Source organism: Crocodylus siamensis, chromosome 2 (genome assembly GCF_052110815.1).
Source record: "Crocodylus siamensis isolate JL-2025a chromosome 2, ASM5211081v1, whole genome shotgun sequence".
NCBI classification, from domain to species: domain Eukaryota; kingdom Metazoa; phylum Chordata; order Crocodylia; family Crocodylidae; genus Crocodylus; species Crocodylus siamensis.
Window position 1 is genome coordinate 38,996,128 of NC_143396.1, and position 16,237 is coordinate 39,012,364.

Consider the following 16,237-nt stretch of genomic DNA (forward strand, 5'->3'; position numbering starts at 1 on the left):
GCTTCCTGCCCCATTCCTCCCCCCTGTTGCTTATCTTCAGTTGCAGCTCTGGCTGTGCTCCAAACTGGAGCACATGCTGGTTTCATCCACACGTGGCTGGGCAGTAGTAGTTGTGGAGGAAGCAGGGCTGGGGTGGGGTGGGGTTGCCAGCATGGCAGCTGCTGTTGCTGAGCCATGTCACGGGGTGAACTAGGGCCAGAGCCATAAGTGTGGTGGAGAGAGGACACAGCAGAGGTGGGGGGCAGGAGCAGTGGCTCCAAACTTGGTTCAGGGTTGAAGCCAAAGCTGCATCAGCCACCTGTCCCTATCTTGTACTTGACTCTGAGATGAGTGTTTTTTCCCCATGTTGAAGGGGGAAAATACCTTATTTTGGATTCAAGTAAATATGGTACATGAAAATATGGGGTTTTTTGTTTGTTTTGGGGTTTTTTTTTTTTTGTTTTTTTTTTGTTTTGTTTTTTAGAGGTGGCCATCTAATGATTATCCTGGCATGGTGGGTGTGAAGGAACTTGGGAACACTGTTTATTATTCCTATCTCCACGGTAACACACTTCCTTAGATTATTTTCTGTTTTGTACAGTTCCTGCTGTGAACAAAAATCTCTTTAAAAACATGTAATGATTCTGTGAATCAGCAGCTAGGAACATTAAAACTTACCCCACTGTTCAATACAGCCACGAAACCAAACTTCATGTTGAAGTTTTAGTAGGTGTGGCCTTGACCCAAGAAGGAATTTTGGAGAAGGGGAAAACGTGCATCTGCTGTAGGAGTATATCTTCAAAAAGTAAAACTCTGAAGTTAGAATCTTAACTGTATTGCTTTCATACATTTAAATTGTAGCTATTTAAAAATATTAACTTTCAAATGTTTTATATTTTCATATCTGCTGCCTTCTGTTAATGTAACATGTTAGTGTCCTATGGTGTGTACTGTCACAGTGCTACCCAGGTTTGTGTAGTATAGAAGGATTGCTGTGTCAGAATGGAATAGTTACTGTTGAATCGGTGCCTTTGCTCATTCCTTAATATGTTCTTTTAGGTCTCCCTTCCTCTTCACACCAAAGGCTCCTAAAAGATGCTGTTCTTCCATAAGTGTTCTTTCTGTTCTTGGAGGACTTTGTCCACCTGCACTTTTTCCACTATCATCTTTGTTCTGGTGACTTCAGATTTGCTTACCCCTTTCCCTTTGTTCAGTCCTAAATTTCTCTGTCTGTAATGTCCTCTTAGAAACTAGCAGTTTCATGGTAACATGTCTAAAATTAATCTTTTTTTTTTTTTCCTGTCCCACCTCCACATTCTGCATTTTTCCTGTAATGTCAGCGGCACACAATCTACCTGCCATACAAGATGGGGTTCATCGCTAATACCTGTTTCTGCATGAGTAAGCGGACATGTCCAAGTCCTCCATAAACAAGCGGGAATCTGCCCTTGCCCTCCTTTGTATTTTGTAAAAAAAATGCATAACCTAACAGTATTTAAGTGTTTGACCCTGAGTTGCCTTTTTGTGATGGAGGACTGAACTGGAATAGTATAGAGCTTGAGCAAGGCCATTTTAAATCCTGTTGAAGAGATACAGAAGTATGGAGTATTCAGTAGGGGTAGCTTTAAATGAACTGAAAGGTTTAAATTAGCCCAACTAAAATTCCCTGGCTCAGATTTCATTTTCTCAGCATCTAATGATTGAAATAGTTCTTTAGCAAGACCCAGGAAATGTAGAAACTTTTTTCTAAGGGGGTCAGAGGGAGAGGTGCTCTTCTTTTGTGCCCCCATTTTCCAGGCAAACTCTTAAATCTTGGTTCATCAGAAAAATGTAAAGGTTCCAAACACTTGGCCTTTGTGTATCATCCCAAGCAAACAGAGCATTTTGCTTTAATTCATAAGGTTGTCTGTAACAATAGTACAGATTGTATGTGTACTATGAAAATTTTTCCCATCAGTTTGCATTTTGCTTAGTAACAGGAAGATAGTCAAAGTTCCTGTTTGGAGTATGATTATTGATTTGAACAAGGATCAGGATGCCCAAACACAAGCCTTACATTTGTTTGCTTTGACGAGCTCTTTGCAGAACTTGTTTAGATAATCTGGCGTTTAGATGCAAAAATCACCTCATATTACTACGGTGCCCAGGGATGGGCATCCTGTTGTTCTAGATATTTAACAAATACAAGACCAAAAGTTGAGAGAGAGAATTTATCTGCATTCTTCCAAATCTGCCACCCTGCCTCTGCCCCTAGAATCTGCTTTCTCTTCATATATCAAGCCATATGCTGTTTTCTGCATTGTACCCATCCTTTGAAAAATCAGTGCTACCTCTCGGTAACATCACACAATCCATCAAATCAATGGGGCTCAGTGCACTTCTGAGGATGGACAAAAAGCTAGGAAGGGGACAATCTTCACGCAACTGTTAAAAGAAGTATAGCATATATTAGAATGTGCTTTGAAAAGTGCACCTGTGTTTCTTCATAACCAGGCTGTACACCTGGTTGAGAGAATCTTCCATTAAGAAAATTAGAAAATTTACATACACTCTACCATTTTGCCTATTAAAGGTTGAGGAGTTTGCAAGTAGGTTACATTGCCATATACCATAACCTCAGTTCATTGGACTCTGACTAATAGAAGTTCTCTTATATCCACTTGGGTTGCACTGGGCCTCATTAATACTTAGTATAGACGAGAAAGCCTTCTCTGATCTGGTCACTCCATGTTTCCCAGTGTTGGAGGATATCATTTTAGTACTAGCTGGCTGCAGAGTGTAGTCCATTTAAGTTGGCTGATTCTGACTGTGTGGTTTGAACTTCATTCTGACTTTGTAGTGTCCTACTAAAGGTTTTTCTGAACATTCAGCCTTCTGAATTGTTCACTGAACCATTTCTGTAATAAAGTTGTAAAACTAGTATCTTTTGGCAGCTGAGTGGTGTATTAAATCTCATGGAATTGTACCTCTCAATCTCCCACTACTGGGAGGAATGAAACAAAATACCTGAAGTGGATTGTTTTTTCATTCCTCATCCTTTGTACTTTCCTTTCTCAACATACTGGATGCATCTTCTGGCAAATGACAGCTCAGCCAACATTGGAAAATGAACAAAAAAACCTGGGTCACCTTGGAAGAGATATGGAACTGTCCTTATCCTTTTCTTTCATAATTACATTGAACTGTGTTACTTTTCTGATCTGTGTTTACTATTAATCGGTTCTAGTCTGAGCGGTGACCGACATAGTCTTACTCGAAAATGGGGAAACGTATCCCGCAAGCTTGTCAATTGCTCTTTCCTGTGAAGTATAACATTTGCTAGTTCTGGCCACCTTTGTTTTAGGGTGATGTAAATTACTGATAAATTGTGGGATGCCCTGGTGGAAAGTCTGTTGTTAGCTGTAAGAGGCGTGGATGTTGTAGTGTTCAACTGTTGCAGTATGTCCATGCTGATAGTTTGTGGGCTGGTTAATATCTGAAAGAATGTTGCTAAAGGTTTTGGCTCACCTGGTCATGTGAATGATACAGAGGCAGTCCATGGGCTGGGTTTGGGCCCCGTGCTTCCAACCTAGTGTGCAGGGCCACAGGCCCATCAGCTGGATAACACCCACCCAAAGGCCAGATTTGACCCATAAATTAGGGGTTGAGCACTGCTGGTCTTAAGGTATGCTCTGCCTTACATCTTCAAGAGAATAGAAGTACCCAATGCTGGGGACTGTAAATAGGAGAGCCTAAAATACACAATATTTGTCAGTATAGAGTTCAACATAGAAGTTTAAAAAGCTTACTGATTCTGAAATATTGATAGGTCAATTTATTATGTGTCACAAAGTATCTGCCCTCAGTTAAGAGAATTTTGATAGTAAAAATCTCAAAAGGAACTAGTAGTACATGATGTACAAAGAAAATGAAGGGGAGTTAGTATCTGCATGCAGGTGTGTGCACTTCAAAAACTGTCCATTAATGGGCTTTCACTTGAACCAACAGTTTTTAGAGGCTAAGCCTCTAAGGATTAGAAGGTAATGATATCTTTGTACACATTTGAGCAATGGTGAATTTAAGCATGTACTTAACTTTTTGCTTTTTGTTTAAATTACACTTGGAAAACAAGCTAGGGAAAGCTAAATGGCATGTATTAACTTCAGACTATTGAAAACGCATGATTGGGCGGTGAATGTCAAGGGCTATAGGCTGTACAGGAGGGACAGGATAGGAAAGAGAGGTGGGGGTGTGGCACTCTATATTAAGGAGGAATACACATTCTCGTCAATTAGCAAGGAGTCAGGGGAGGGGCACTCTGAAGTGCTTTGGGTTAGAGTACAAGGCAGTCGAGGGGAAAGAGACTTAATGGTGGGAGTCTACTACAGACCTCCCAACCAGGGAGAAGAGCTTGACCAGGAATTCTTGGGTTAGCTCACAGAGGTAGTGAAGGCTAAGGATGTGGTAGTCATGGGGGACCTGAACTTCCCAGACATCTGCTGGGAAGAAGTCAGCCAGGTCTGAATGCTCACGTAGGATCTTGGCCGGAGTGCAGGACCTCCATCTAACCCAGGAGGTGCACAGTCCCACCAGGGGAGACGCCTTGTTGGACCTAGTGCTGGCCACAGGTGATGACCTGGTGAGGGGGCTGCGGGTGCTCGACCACCTGGGCGACAGCGATCATCGCCTGCTAGAATTCACCATCCAGCGCAAGGTGGCAAAGGCATGTGGTAAGGCAGCAGCCCTAGATTTTAGGAGGGCAAACTTCAACGAGCTAAGGAGGATAGTTGGAGAAGTGCTGAGGTCCCGGAGGGGAAGGGAGGCAGGTGTCCAAGGAGAGTGGTCGCTCCTTAAGGAGACAATCCTCCAAGCCCAAAGGAAGATAATCCCAATGAGGATCAAAGGGAGCAGGAGAGCACACAAGACTCTATGGCTCACCAAAAGCATCTGGGAATGTCTCCTTGCTAAAAAGGAGGCTTACACCCGATGGAAAGAAGGGGTCATCACCAGGGAGGACTATTCTGTAGTTGCTCGGGGATGTTAGGGGGTAGTTAGGAAGGCCAAGGCAGAGATGGAACTGGGACTAGCTTCCCAGATTAAGGACAATAAGAAGTCCTTTTTTAAATACATAGAGGGTAAAAATAAGGTCCCGGGTAATGTGGGGCCCTTGCAGGACGCTATGGGAAACTTGGTCGTCACACCAGACGGCAAAGCTAACATGTTTAAGGATTTCTTTGCCTCCGTCTTCCTAAGTAGGGACCAGAACAGCCACCTCCCTGCTGAGCCCCCCTCGGACCCTGGGGGAGGCACACCTGGGCCACGGGTTAGCGAGGATTTAGTTAGGGAGCTTCTGGAGGGGTTGGACATATTCAAGTCAGCCGGCCCGGATGATCTCCACCCCAGAGTTCTAAAGGAACTGGCCGAGGTCATTGCAAGTGCCCTGGCACGGCTTTACGAGCACTCGTGGTGCTCTGGTGAGGTACCAGAGGACTGGAAGAGGGCCAACGTGGTTCCCATCTTCAAAAAAGGGAGGAAGGAGGAAACTATAGGCCAGTTAGTCTTACCTCGATCCTAGGCAAGCTGTTCGAGAAAATTATGCCTGCACACATCCCGGAGGGGCCAGCAGGGGACTGCATGCTTAGGGGCAACCAACACAGGTCCATCAGTGGCAGGTCCTGTCAGACCAACCTGGTGGCCTTTTACGATCAGATCACCAGATCATTAGATGCAGGGGCAGCAGTGGGGGCTGTGGTGTAGACACCCGCACAGTCAAATGGGTCGCCAACCGGCTGGAGGGCCGCACCCAGAGGGTGGTAGTAGGTGCGTCCTTCTCAACCTGGAAGGACGTGGGCAGTGGGGTTCCGCAGGGCTCGGTCCTTGGGCCCTCACTGTTCAACATCTTCATCAGTGACTTGGATGAGGGGGTAAAAAGCACCCTGTTCAAATTTGCTGATGACACTAAGATGTGGGGGGGACGTGGGCACACTGAAAGGATTCAACAGGCTACAATCGGACCTAGACAGGTTACAAGGGTGGGCGGACGAGAATAGGATGGGCTTCAACACAGACAAGTGCAAGGTGATGCACCTCGGGAGGAACAACCGGCACCATACCTACAGGTTAGGGAACTCCCCTCTTGTCAGCATGGAGGCGGAAAGGGATCTGGGCGTCATCATTGACTCCAAGATGAACATGGGCCAACAGTGTGGGGAGGCGGTTAGGAAGGCCAACCGCACCTTGTCATGCATCCTCAGATGCATCTCGAGCAGGTCCAAAGAGGTGATCCTCCTCCTCTATGTGGCACTGGTCAGGCCGCAGTTGGAGTACTGCGTCCAGTTCTGGGCACCACACTTCAAGAGGGACGTCGACAGCATGGAGAGGGTCCAGAGGAGGGCCACTCGCATGGTCAGGGGGCAGACCCTATGAGGAGAGGCTACGGGACCTGAACCTGTTCAGCCTCCAAAAGAGAAGGCTGAGGGGGGATCTTATGGCCTGTTATAAACTTAGTCAGGGGGGATCAGCAGGCATTGGGGGAGTCACTGTTCCCCCGAGCACCACCAGGAGTGACCAGGAATAACGGTCACAAGCTGGCAGAGGGTAGGTTTAGGTTAGATATCAGGAGACGCTACTTCACGGTCAGGGCGGCTAGGGTCTGGAACCAACTTCCAAGAGAAGTGGTGCAGGCTCCTACCCTGGGGGTGTTTAAGAGGAGTTTAGATGAACACCTTGTTGGGGTCGTTTGACCCCAGTTCTCTTTCCTGCCATGGCAGGGGGTCGGACTAGATGATCTGCTCAGGTCCCTTCCAACCCTAGAAACTATGAAACTATGAAAACGTGTTAGGAAAAGCGAAATGAAAATTGAGATGTTATTACTTGCATTGAATAAGAACATTGATAATTTTGTGGTTGTTTTGGACTACTTTGAGAAGGAAGAATGTACAGTATTCAGTTTATCAGAAACAAGATACCAGCCCAGATATATTATTTCCATTGAGGTTTGCTATGTTGAAACTGAGAGCCATAGTGGTTCTGTAGATTATCTTACTTCTTTGAACTAGGATGACCTACCAAAAATGTGCAATGAAATAGCCACAGTCTTTGGAAAAGAAAGGTGAACTTGTTCCCCTCGCAGAAGATCAGAAAACTTTAAACTTTTCTATGTATTTTGTCTTAATTCCACTGTAACTTGAATTGAGGACACAGAACCATTTCTATTGCAGATGACACCAAATTGAGTGGAGTTGCCCACACTCTAGAGCAGGGGTTTGCAACCTTTTGGCAGCCAGACACAGAGGGAGGGAGGGGGTGGGAGAGGGGGAGGCAAGGTGGCGTGCAGCTGTGACACAGAGCGGTGGCAGTGGTGGGTGGCAGCGGCCACCACATTCAAACTCCTCACTCTCTGCGCCCCCCTCCACGTCTGGCCGGCTGAGCAGCACCTGTGCAGCCTGCAGAAGAGTGCCACTACTCTCTCCTTTCCCCCCACCCCTCCCCTGGGAGGCAGCAGCATGGGGTGGTGGGTGGCAGCGCTCTGTCCCCACTTGTGTGTATCCCCTTGGGTCTTCCAAAGTACTCCCAGTTGACAACCTCTGCTCTAGAGGGTAGGGCAAGGATCCATAATGACCTGGATAAACTAGAAAAATGGTTCACAATCAACCACATAAAATTTAACAAGCATGTCCTTGGGATGAAAGAATTGCCATCACATATACAGACTGGGGAATGGCTGGCTAGGCTGCAGTCCTGCAGAGAAAGACCTGGGGGGATACACATACTTTTTATCATCTTTTGTGGGCCCCTTAGAGTCTGTAGTCCCCCAGGTCCACAGACCATAAGTTGAAAACCAGTGGTCTAGAGAAGAGAAGACCAAAGGCGGGATTTGATAAGTCTTCAAATATTTGAGGAGTGGTTATAGAAATAGACTCTTCTGTAAGGCAATAAAGGACAGGACAAGGAGTAATGGTTTCAAGCTGCAGGAGAGGAAATTTAGAGTGGAGATGGGAAGAACTTTGTGGCTATGCAGGTTGCCAAGTACTGGAACAGGCTCCTTAGAGAAGCTGTGAACTCTTTTCCATCCCTGGAAATTTTAAAGAGCAAATTAGATATCTGGATGGGATGGTTTACTAGGGATGAACCTGCCAGCTTCAGGGGGATGGACTAGTGGACCTCATGAGGTCCCATCTAGCCATACTTTCCCACGAACGTAATGGTTTTCCTGAAAGATTACTAAAACGTCAAGCCCTTTATACCATAGTAACTAAAGTGTTCTTACATAGCTTTCTGCTATGGCCTTATTAAAATGGAGAGATTTGCATGATCTTTTCTTGCTGTTACTTGCCCCTTCTGAATCTACTTATATGTCTAGATCACTTGGCCTCACACCTGTGTCATTTGGTGCCTGGCAAGGTCAGATGGTTGCAGTGACTCTTGTAAGAGGTGGTAGGAACAGTACATGGTTAGACATTTCTAATGATAACCATGGGTAGGGAAGCTTCTACTGGTAGGTCAACTTCAGTCAATGGCAGGAAGAGAGGGATAGATCTCCCTATTCTCTCCTTGCAGATCTCCCTATTCTCTCCTTGCAGAGCCAACCCTTAAATACTTCATGCTTATTGTGTTTTTGTTGTTCTGGAATCCCGCAGGCTTGTAGTGCTGACTCAACCTTTAGTTCTGGTTGCTGCCTGAGGGGTGATAGATTTAGTATGTTCAGTCAGATTTGCAGTAGTAGTCTAGATCAGTGGTCTCCAAAGTGGGGTGCACAAGACGATCCATTGGGGTGCGGGAAGAAAATATTAGAACTTCTATTTATATTTATATAAATATACATATATTGGGGGTGCATGCTCAAACATTTTTTACTGATAGGGGTGAGCGATCAAAAAAGTTTGGAGACCACTGGTTTAGATCATGGGAGAGGTCTTGTATGTGTAGATATAAATGCATAGAAAGTAAAGAAATTAGTTAACTTTCTCAGTCCTGATGATTGGGCACTGGTGCTGAAGGAAATGCTTTGAAGGTGCACCTGGTCCAGCAGTCTACTAATTCCTGTTATGCTCTTATGTATTTTTAAGGTACTTATTACTCTGGTTTCTAACTACTGAATTTGTTACAGCCATTCTTGCTGCTGCCACCAGAGCATTTTCCCTGAGTGGGAGTTTGTCATTTGCAGTGATAGGGACTAAATGGATCTAGAGAAAAATGTGACATTTTCCCAGTTGGGTAGGAGTTCTAAAATTATGACTATTGGTTAAAATAGAAAGTGTCACCTCTTCCATGGTATAAGGAATTTCCCAGGGAGTAACTCACTGAGCACAGAAATGAAGAGATCAGTAAAGTTAGGAGTGCACCACTAATTGTGCATTAGCAACACTGTACAAATCTGTTTTATTGTAAACGCAGGGAGTAAATCAAATTGTAATTAAAGAAACCCCATCATGTGTAATATAATTTTCCCCGTTTGTCTACTGGAAACTCCTTCTATTAAGGTCTCTCTAAACCTGAATTTCAGCAAGTGTGAAAAGCTCCAGTTTTTCACAGACCAAATGAGCCTTTATAGTATCATTCTCCCTCCTGTAAACATCTCTATTAGCAAGCTGTTCTTTTGTGGAAGTTGATTGAAAATTCTTCTAAAAATTCATTTAACTTTAACTGATGGTGCATGTTTCCTGTTTCTATTGTCTTCCCTCTCTTCGGCTAACAGTGTCTCACCACAGTTTTTACTAAATCCCTTCACCCAATCATTTGTCATATCATTTCAAATAAAAGCTTAGAACATATTACTTCCCCTTGCAGTTATCTTAGATTTCTTCTGCCCTCCCTCCCTTCCACTCCTCAAATTAAAGTTAAATAACCAGAGAAGAATACAAGTAAAGTAGTTTGGAGTAAAACTTTGTATGAAAGAGGCAGTGCAGAATAAAGCTTCAGTTTTTTTAGTAATTGGCTTGGGATTAGAGTGCAGCAAACCAGAACTTCCTCTTCTGAGCACTGAAGAAAAAAAGACCCACTGAGGATATCCTGTGTATAGCGGTAGCACAAAAATCTCTTCATGGTTGTTTTCACAGGTGTTTAGCATCATGTAATACTGGGGCCCATTCTGCCTTGCACAGCTAGGATATGAGAGACTTCTATTTTATTTCTACTGTTCTTTATAAAATAGTGTCCATGTCGAGTCCTACCTGGGTTTTATAGCTATTAATGCTGGATGTGTAATCTCAGTAAATTGAGATAACTGGTGGATGCAGAAAGGGACAGTCAATTTAAAAAATAGTAGTATTTTTATAGCATGCTAAATGAGCAGAGATGCCTTTTTAAATTTTAAAAAAAATGAAAACATGCATATAATCTCTCTAAACCACTTGTTTTTCTAAACAGAAGCTTTAAAACTGTTCTTCATATCTGCCCCTCTCTCCTTGATCAATCATACTTTGGCAATAAACTCCTCACAACCTAACAGGTCTGTACTTCAGGTAGCATTTTGTTGCTTTTAGGTCAACTGATTATGTATTATGGGTGACCCTGAAAGTGGGTAAGTGGTAGTAAGTGCACACAGAGAGAAGTAAGCTACCAAAAGATAAAAGTGAAGGGAGGTGCAGGGAAGTGCATGCTGTAAGACTTGGTGTCAGTGTGAAGTACTTTAACCTCCACAGTAGTATACTGTGCGGATGGAAAATTGATCATATCTTCTGTGGCGGTCGGCAGTCCGGAGCTCCAGTGCTGGATGATGAGCTTGGATGAACAGGCAGGGGCTAACGGGGCAGAGACGGTGCTGATGCGTAATGGTTGCAAAGCTGTTTTGTTACTTAAGCTTGTAGAGAGCGTAGGTTTCACAGTTACAGCAGTTGTAAACTTTTAGTTGCTTAGTACGATCAAACTCTAATTTGAAAACGACAGCTGATGAAAGCGAATCGACTGGTTTTGACTGGCATGCAGGTGTGGAGTACGCCGGGAGACAACGGTGGTAGAAAGACAGCCAGCTTGTGAGGTAGCCCAAGGTATCTCTGAGCTGGTTTCTGCCTTGGGCGGAAACTGTGTTGACTTAAATACTTTTCAAATAACCAACCATATGATCCCTTTTGTGGAATGTTCTAGTCTCGTTACGTAATGCCTATCTGCTTAGTGCATGACTGGGCATGTGTGCTCTGCCAATTTGAATACCTTACTCCATCACACTGGCCATGTGTGTGGCACGTGTTTGAACATGTGCACTTGTCTTAGGGGCTTTCCACCTGCATGTTTGTACTTGTTCCTTTTAACTCTGTGTCATCAGCACTTTCCGATTTTGGCTTAGACATCTTCAACAAGCCACACCTTTCACGTTAAGATGCGACAGCAAGGTGGACTACATCCACTCCTCAACCGGGGAGAAGTAGTGGTAGCAACATAGGTTCAGCTTCCCTCCAGGTGGAGGCTATCTTAGCAGGGGCATGAGAGAAGTGGTGCTGCTGCAGCTCCCAACTGCCTGCCCCAGCATGGGTGCAGGTGAACTTCCCCCCTTGCTGCTGACATGCCACCAAAGTCATGCATGCTGTGCCAGACTGGAGTTGTTCTAGCTGTGTCTTGAAAAGGTTGCTACCCGTGGCATAGGCAGAGTGGAACTCTAATAGGAGTGGAAGGGGTTCTTTCAGGAAATGGTGTCTTGCAAACAAAATGGATTGTACAACCAAAGGGGTTAGGTGGGCAAGTAGTGAACCACTATAGGCCAATAGTGAACCAAAGATGGTGGCTCTGATTCAATTTGAAACAAATGCAGAAGAGCTATGAGGGTCTTGATTGTTCTAGTGTCATAGTTGTCCTGTAGTAAGGTGAGCATCAATGCTTGCTTCTGTCTCCAGTGAGATGCATCAGTTGACTTCAGTTCCACAGGAAGTCCCTTCCCAACTTAGTCCTTTGTCCTGCAACTTGAGATGTTTAGTGGCTATGGTCCACCTTCATTCTGAAGAACACAGTGTGTTAGACCCCCCCAGAGATTTTTACTAAATTTTGATACCATTATCTACCTTTATTTTTTTTCCTCTCATTTCTATGTCTTTTAAAGTACTTGACATATATTTTTGAAGGACCTTGAAATATTGTGATTGAAACGAAATGTGGAACAAATGGGCAAAGTACATGCAGGCTCCTGCTTACGTTAGTTGCATTCTGAAATGTAAAGTTTTATATTTTGCAATAGGCTTCAGATACACTACTGCAGGTTGGATACATTCACTGGTATTTCTGGGCTTGACACGTAACAATGTTGATCAAGCATCACTACATAAGAAAGTGTGTAAATACCAGGGCTGACATGAATACTACATTAAGCAACAGCTAGACTTAATGAAACAGAGTGACCTTTTGTTGCATAGTCAGACATCTTTAGCAATAATTAGCTCGCATCACCTTTCTTCTACCTCTTTAGCAACTTTCTTTAAAAGGTATATCAGGATTCAAGAAGAGTAACTAATTGCTGATCTATAAAGCATGTAGTACCTTATTTTTCCCTCTACTTTCAATCCGTCATGTGGGTTTGCCCTCAGGAAAGGGAAGTGGCATAAATATACATTGAGTGTAGAAGCATGTTGTACACCTTGTTTGGCATGTTCTTGAGTAGTTTCTTATCTATATGCTTATACTTTCCATAGAATCATAGAAAAAGGAGGGTTGGAAGGGACCTCCAGAGATCATCTAGTCCAGCTCCCCACCAGAGGCAGGGTAATCCCTATCCAAACGTATCTTATCTAAATTCAGTATGTAACCTCTTAATAAAACTACATAGTCAACCCTGCCACTACCACAAGGCATAACATCCTAACCTGCCAGAGCAGGAAACAACAGCAACCAACATCCTGCTGTTGTGAAGATTGTTAAAACGTTCTTGAGACATCCAAGGAAGAAGGCCATGCCCCACGCTACAGAGGAAGGCAACTCCCCTGCCCCCAGTCGGTATCAATCTGACCATGGGATAACATAGCTTCCTGACCTCAAATATGGTGATTAGTCTGACCCTCAGTGGAGGAGCAAGACCCTCTAGCAAGGAACCTCTAGCTTTAAGTCCTAGCAGTAGCACTGGCACACCCTAGTCAAAATCCCCAGCCTTGGCTATAGCCAACCAACCCCTGATGCCTCTGGGGAAGATCCCCTCCCCACTTCCCCCCCTCCCACACCTTACACCCCACTTTGCCCACACATACCTTATACATGCAGCAGCAAGAGAAAAAAATTCCTTCCCGGTTCCATGTGGCAACCAGCAAAATCCAGAAGCATGAGAAATCTCTGTAGTAGAACATAAGCTTAGATGCACGTAGATCATCCCCAGCCATTGCTTGTCCATGAGTACCTCCAATGATGTCATGAGTACCTCCAATGATGGAGATTCCACAGTTTCCCTAGGCAGTGTGCATTAACCATGAATGAGTTTTCTGAATATCCATTCTTAACCTACTTTGCTGCAGGCTTAAGCCATTAATTTGCCTCCTGTTCTCTACACTAAGACAAAATGTGTTGTTTGTCCCTCTTCTTTCTGCCAGTCGTACAGATACTAGAAGACTGCTATCATGTCCCCTCAAGCGCCTTTTACACAAGGTTAACATGCCTAATTCCTTCATCCTGTCCTTGCATGACTTGCCTTCCAAGCCCATTATCATTTTTGTTGCCTACCTCTAGACCCTATCTGACTTCTCCATGTCCTTCTTATAATGTGGAGCCTAAAACTGCACATAGTACTGTAGATCAGGGGTTTCCAAACTGGTACTTGTACCCCAGAGGTACACAAGACATCTCTGGGGGGTATGAGGGAGAAATTGTGTAATTGTGGATTTAATTTTCATTATAAAAATTGGCATTTTAGGGGTTTAAAATATAAAATGTATGCTGGTAGAGGTACACGGACAGCTGGTAAATCTAGAAGGGGGTACACAATAACCAAAAGTTTAGGTACCAGAAGCTCTAGATGAAGCCTAACCAGTGTTGAGTAGAGGCACTATTGCCTTTCATGTCTTGCAGCTAATGCTTCTGTTGATGCAGTCCAAAACTGCATTTGCCTTTTAAGCAGCTATATCACGCTGCAGACACGTACTGAATCTGTGATCCACTAAGACTCCCAGATCCTTCTCTGTAGTGGTGCCACCCAGCCAGGTTCCACCCATTTTGTATTTATCTTTTTGATGATTCTTTCTGAAGTATAATACCTTCTATTTACCAGTATTGAACTTCATCCTGTAAGTTCCAACCCAGCTTTCCAATCTATCAGGATCCTTCTGATAGACTGCCACCAGAGGTGGTTCAAGCACCTACTTTGAATGCCTTCAAGAGACATTTGGATGTCTATCTTGCTGGGATCCTATGACCCCTGCTGACTTCCTGCCCTTTGGGCAGGAGGCTGGACTCGATGATCTTGCCAAGGTCCCTTCCAGCCCTAATGTCTATGAATCTATGAATATTCACAATCCTTCCCATTTTCATTTTGTGGCATATGTTCTGAAGAAGGGCTCTGTCCAGCATCCAGATTATTAAATACATTGAGCAGCACTGGGCCCAGAACAGACCCCTGTGTGACTCCACTCAGCCTTCTGCTGTTCAGACATGGATCCATTTATAATTACCCTTTGCTAGCAGTTACTAAGCTAGTTGTCTATCCCCCTTGTAGTAGGTTTGTCTAGCTCACCCATCTCCAATTTATGTGAGACAGTCACGTGGGGCCTTGTCAAAAGCCTTGCTTCAGTCCAGATAGACTGAATCCTTCATCCACCCAGCTAGTTTTCTTGTCAGAAGGCGATCAAGTTTGTTTGACACAATTTGTTCTTAGCAAATCCATGCTGGCTGCTTGGATGAACCTTTCCTCCAGTTGCTTGCAAATGGACTTCCCTATTATGTGATCCAGTAACACCCTGAGTATTGAGGTATGAGGCTAACCTTTTTGTAGTTCCCTGGGTCCTCCTTTTTTCCTTTTCAAGTAGGGGCACTAGATTGGCCCTTTTCCATTCCTCTTGTACCTTGCCAATCTCCCATGACTTCATGAAGATCATTGCCAAGGACTCAGAGATCTCCTCCCATGCCAGTTTCGTCAGTACCTGGAATGAAGCTATGAGACCCTGCTGATTTTTAAATTAATTCAAACACATCAAAAGCTCCCTGTTTCCCTTGTTCTCTCATCCCTCATCTTGTCCCCTTCATTATCCAAATATACCTTATTGGGTGTCTGGTTACAGCTTAACTTTTTTGTGAAGACTGAGGCAAAGTAGCTGTTGAGTAGCTCTACCTTCTTTGCTTCTGTGCATCTTCTCTTAACAGCACATTCTGGCTAGTTAACAGTGGACCTGCAGCTTCCTTAGTCTTTCTTTTCTGGGCAGCATGATTACAGAAGCTTTTTTAATTGTCATTAATGTCCCTGGCCAAGCAGGTGCAGTGCACTTTTTACTTCTGCCTTCCTGCTTTTTGTCCCTGTAGGTTCTTGCTGTTTTCTGGCATGCTTCCTTAGTCACCCACCCATCTTTCATTGCCTTCTTGCTTTCCTTTTGCATTGGAGGCATTCTGGAAGCTCCTTTTGAAGCCACATTGATCTGTTACCATTCTATTGCTTCCATCATGTCAGAACAGTTTCTTGTTGGTTTTCCAATACCATGCCCTTTAGAAGCTTCCAGCTCTCCTGGGTGCCTTTATCCTTCAGTTTCTCATCCCATGGCACCATGCCAATCATCTCCTTGAGTAGGTTGAACTTGGTATTTTTGAAATTTAGTATCTTAGGGTGCAGGAAGAAGGGCAGCTTCCAGCTGTAACTCAGAATGATTTGTGCAAAGCGTTCTGAGTTGCAATGTTACCCTGGACCAGGCAGAAGTTCACTGTTGGTTCCAGGGGGGAGACGAATCTAACTTCTGGCAGCAGCCTGCAGTCAGGTTCCCATAGCAATGGCCAGGCTGTCTGCCAGTGCTCGTTCTTTTCAGAATGGGAGGGGGAAAGCCAGTGGAAGGGTCTCCAGCTAGTGCTGAAGGGTGGGGTGGCTGAATTGCCCCCCCCCACCTCGAGGCAGGGGGGAGGGGCACTCCAATACACTGGCCCCACCCTCTAGGGGGGACTAAAAAAACCCCAGACTGAACTCACTCCACTCCCTTTCCCCCCTCTCATCCTGAAAACAGCGACAGACTGGGAGGCAGCCCTGACACAAGTTACAGAAGACACTACATTTTGAAACATCTTTATCTGATACATCATGCAATGAGGAGTCAGATTTTTAACCAGTTGGCCATTTTTTGAAGCTGTCTGCTGCTGTGCACTTATGTTTGGTCACAGCTGTAAACTGCTTTCTGTG

General features: G+C 44.5%; 1 protein-coding gene across 2 annotated transcripts in view; it reads left to right on the forward strand.

Annotated features, from left to right (window-relative positions):
• Positions 1-16,237, forward strand: part of STIM2 (stromal interaction molecule 2) — a 149,451-nt gene that overhangs the window by 103,703 nt on the left and 29,511 nt on the right. The window lies entirely within an intron of this gene.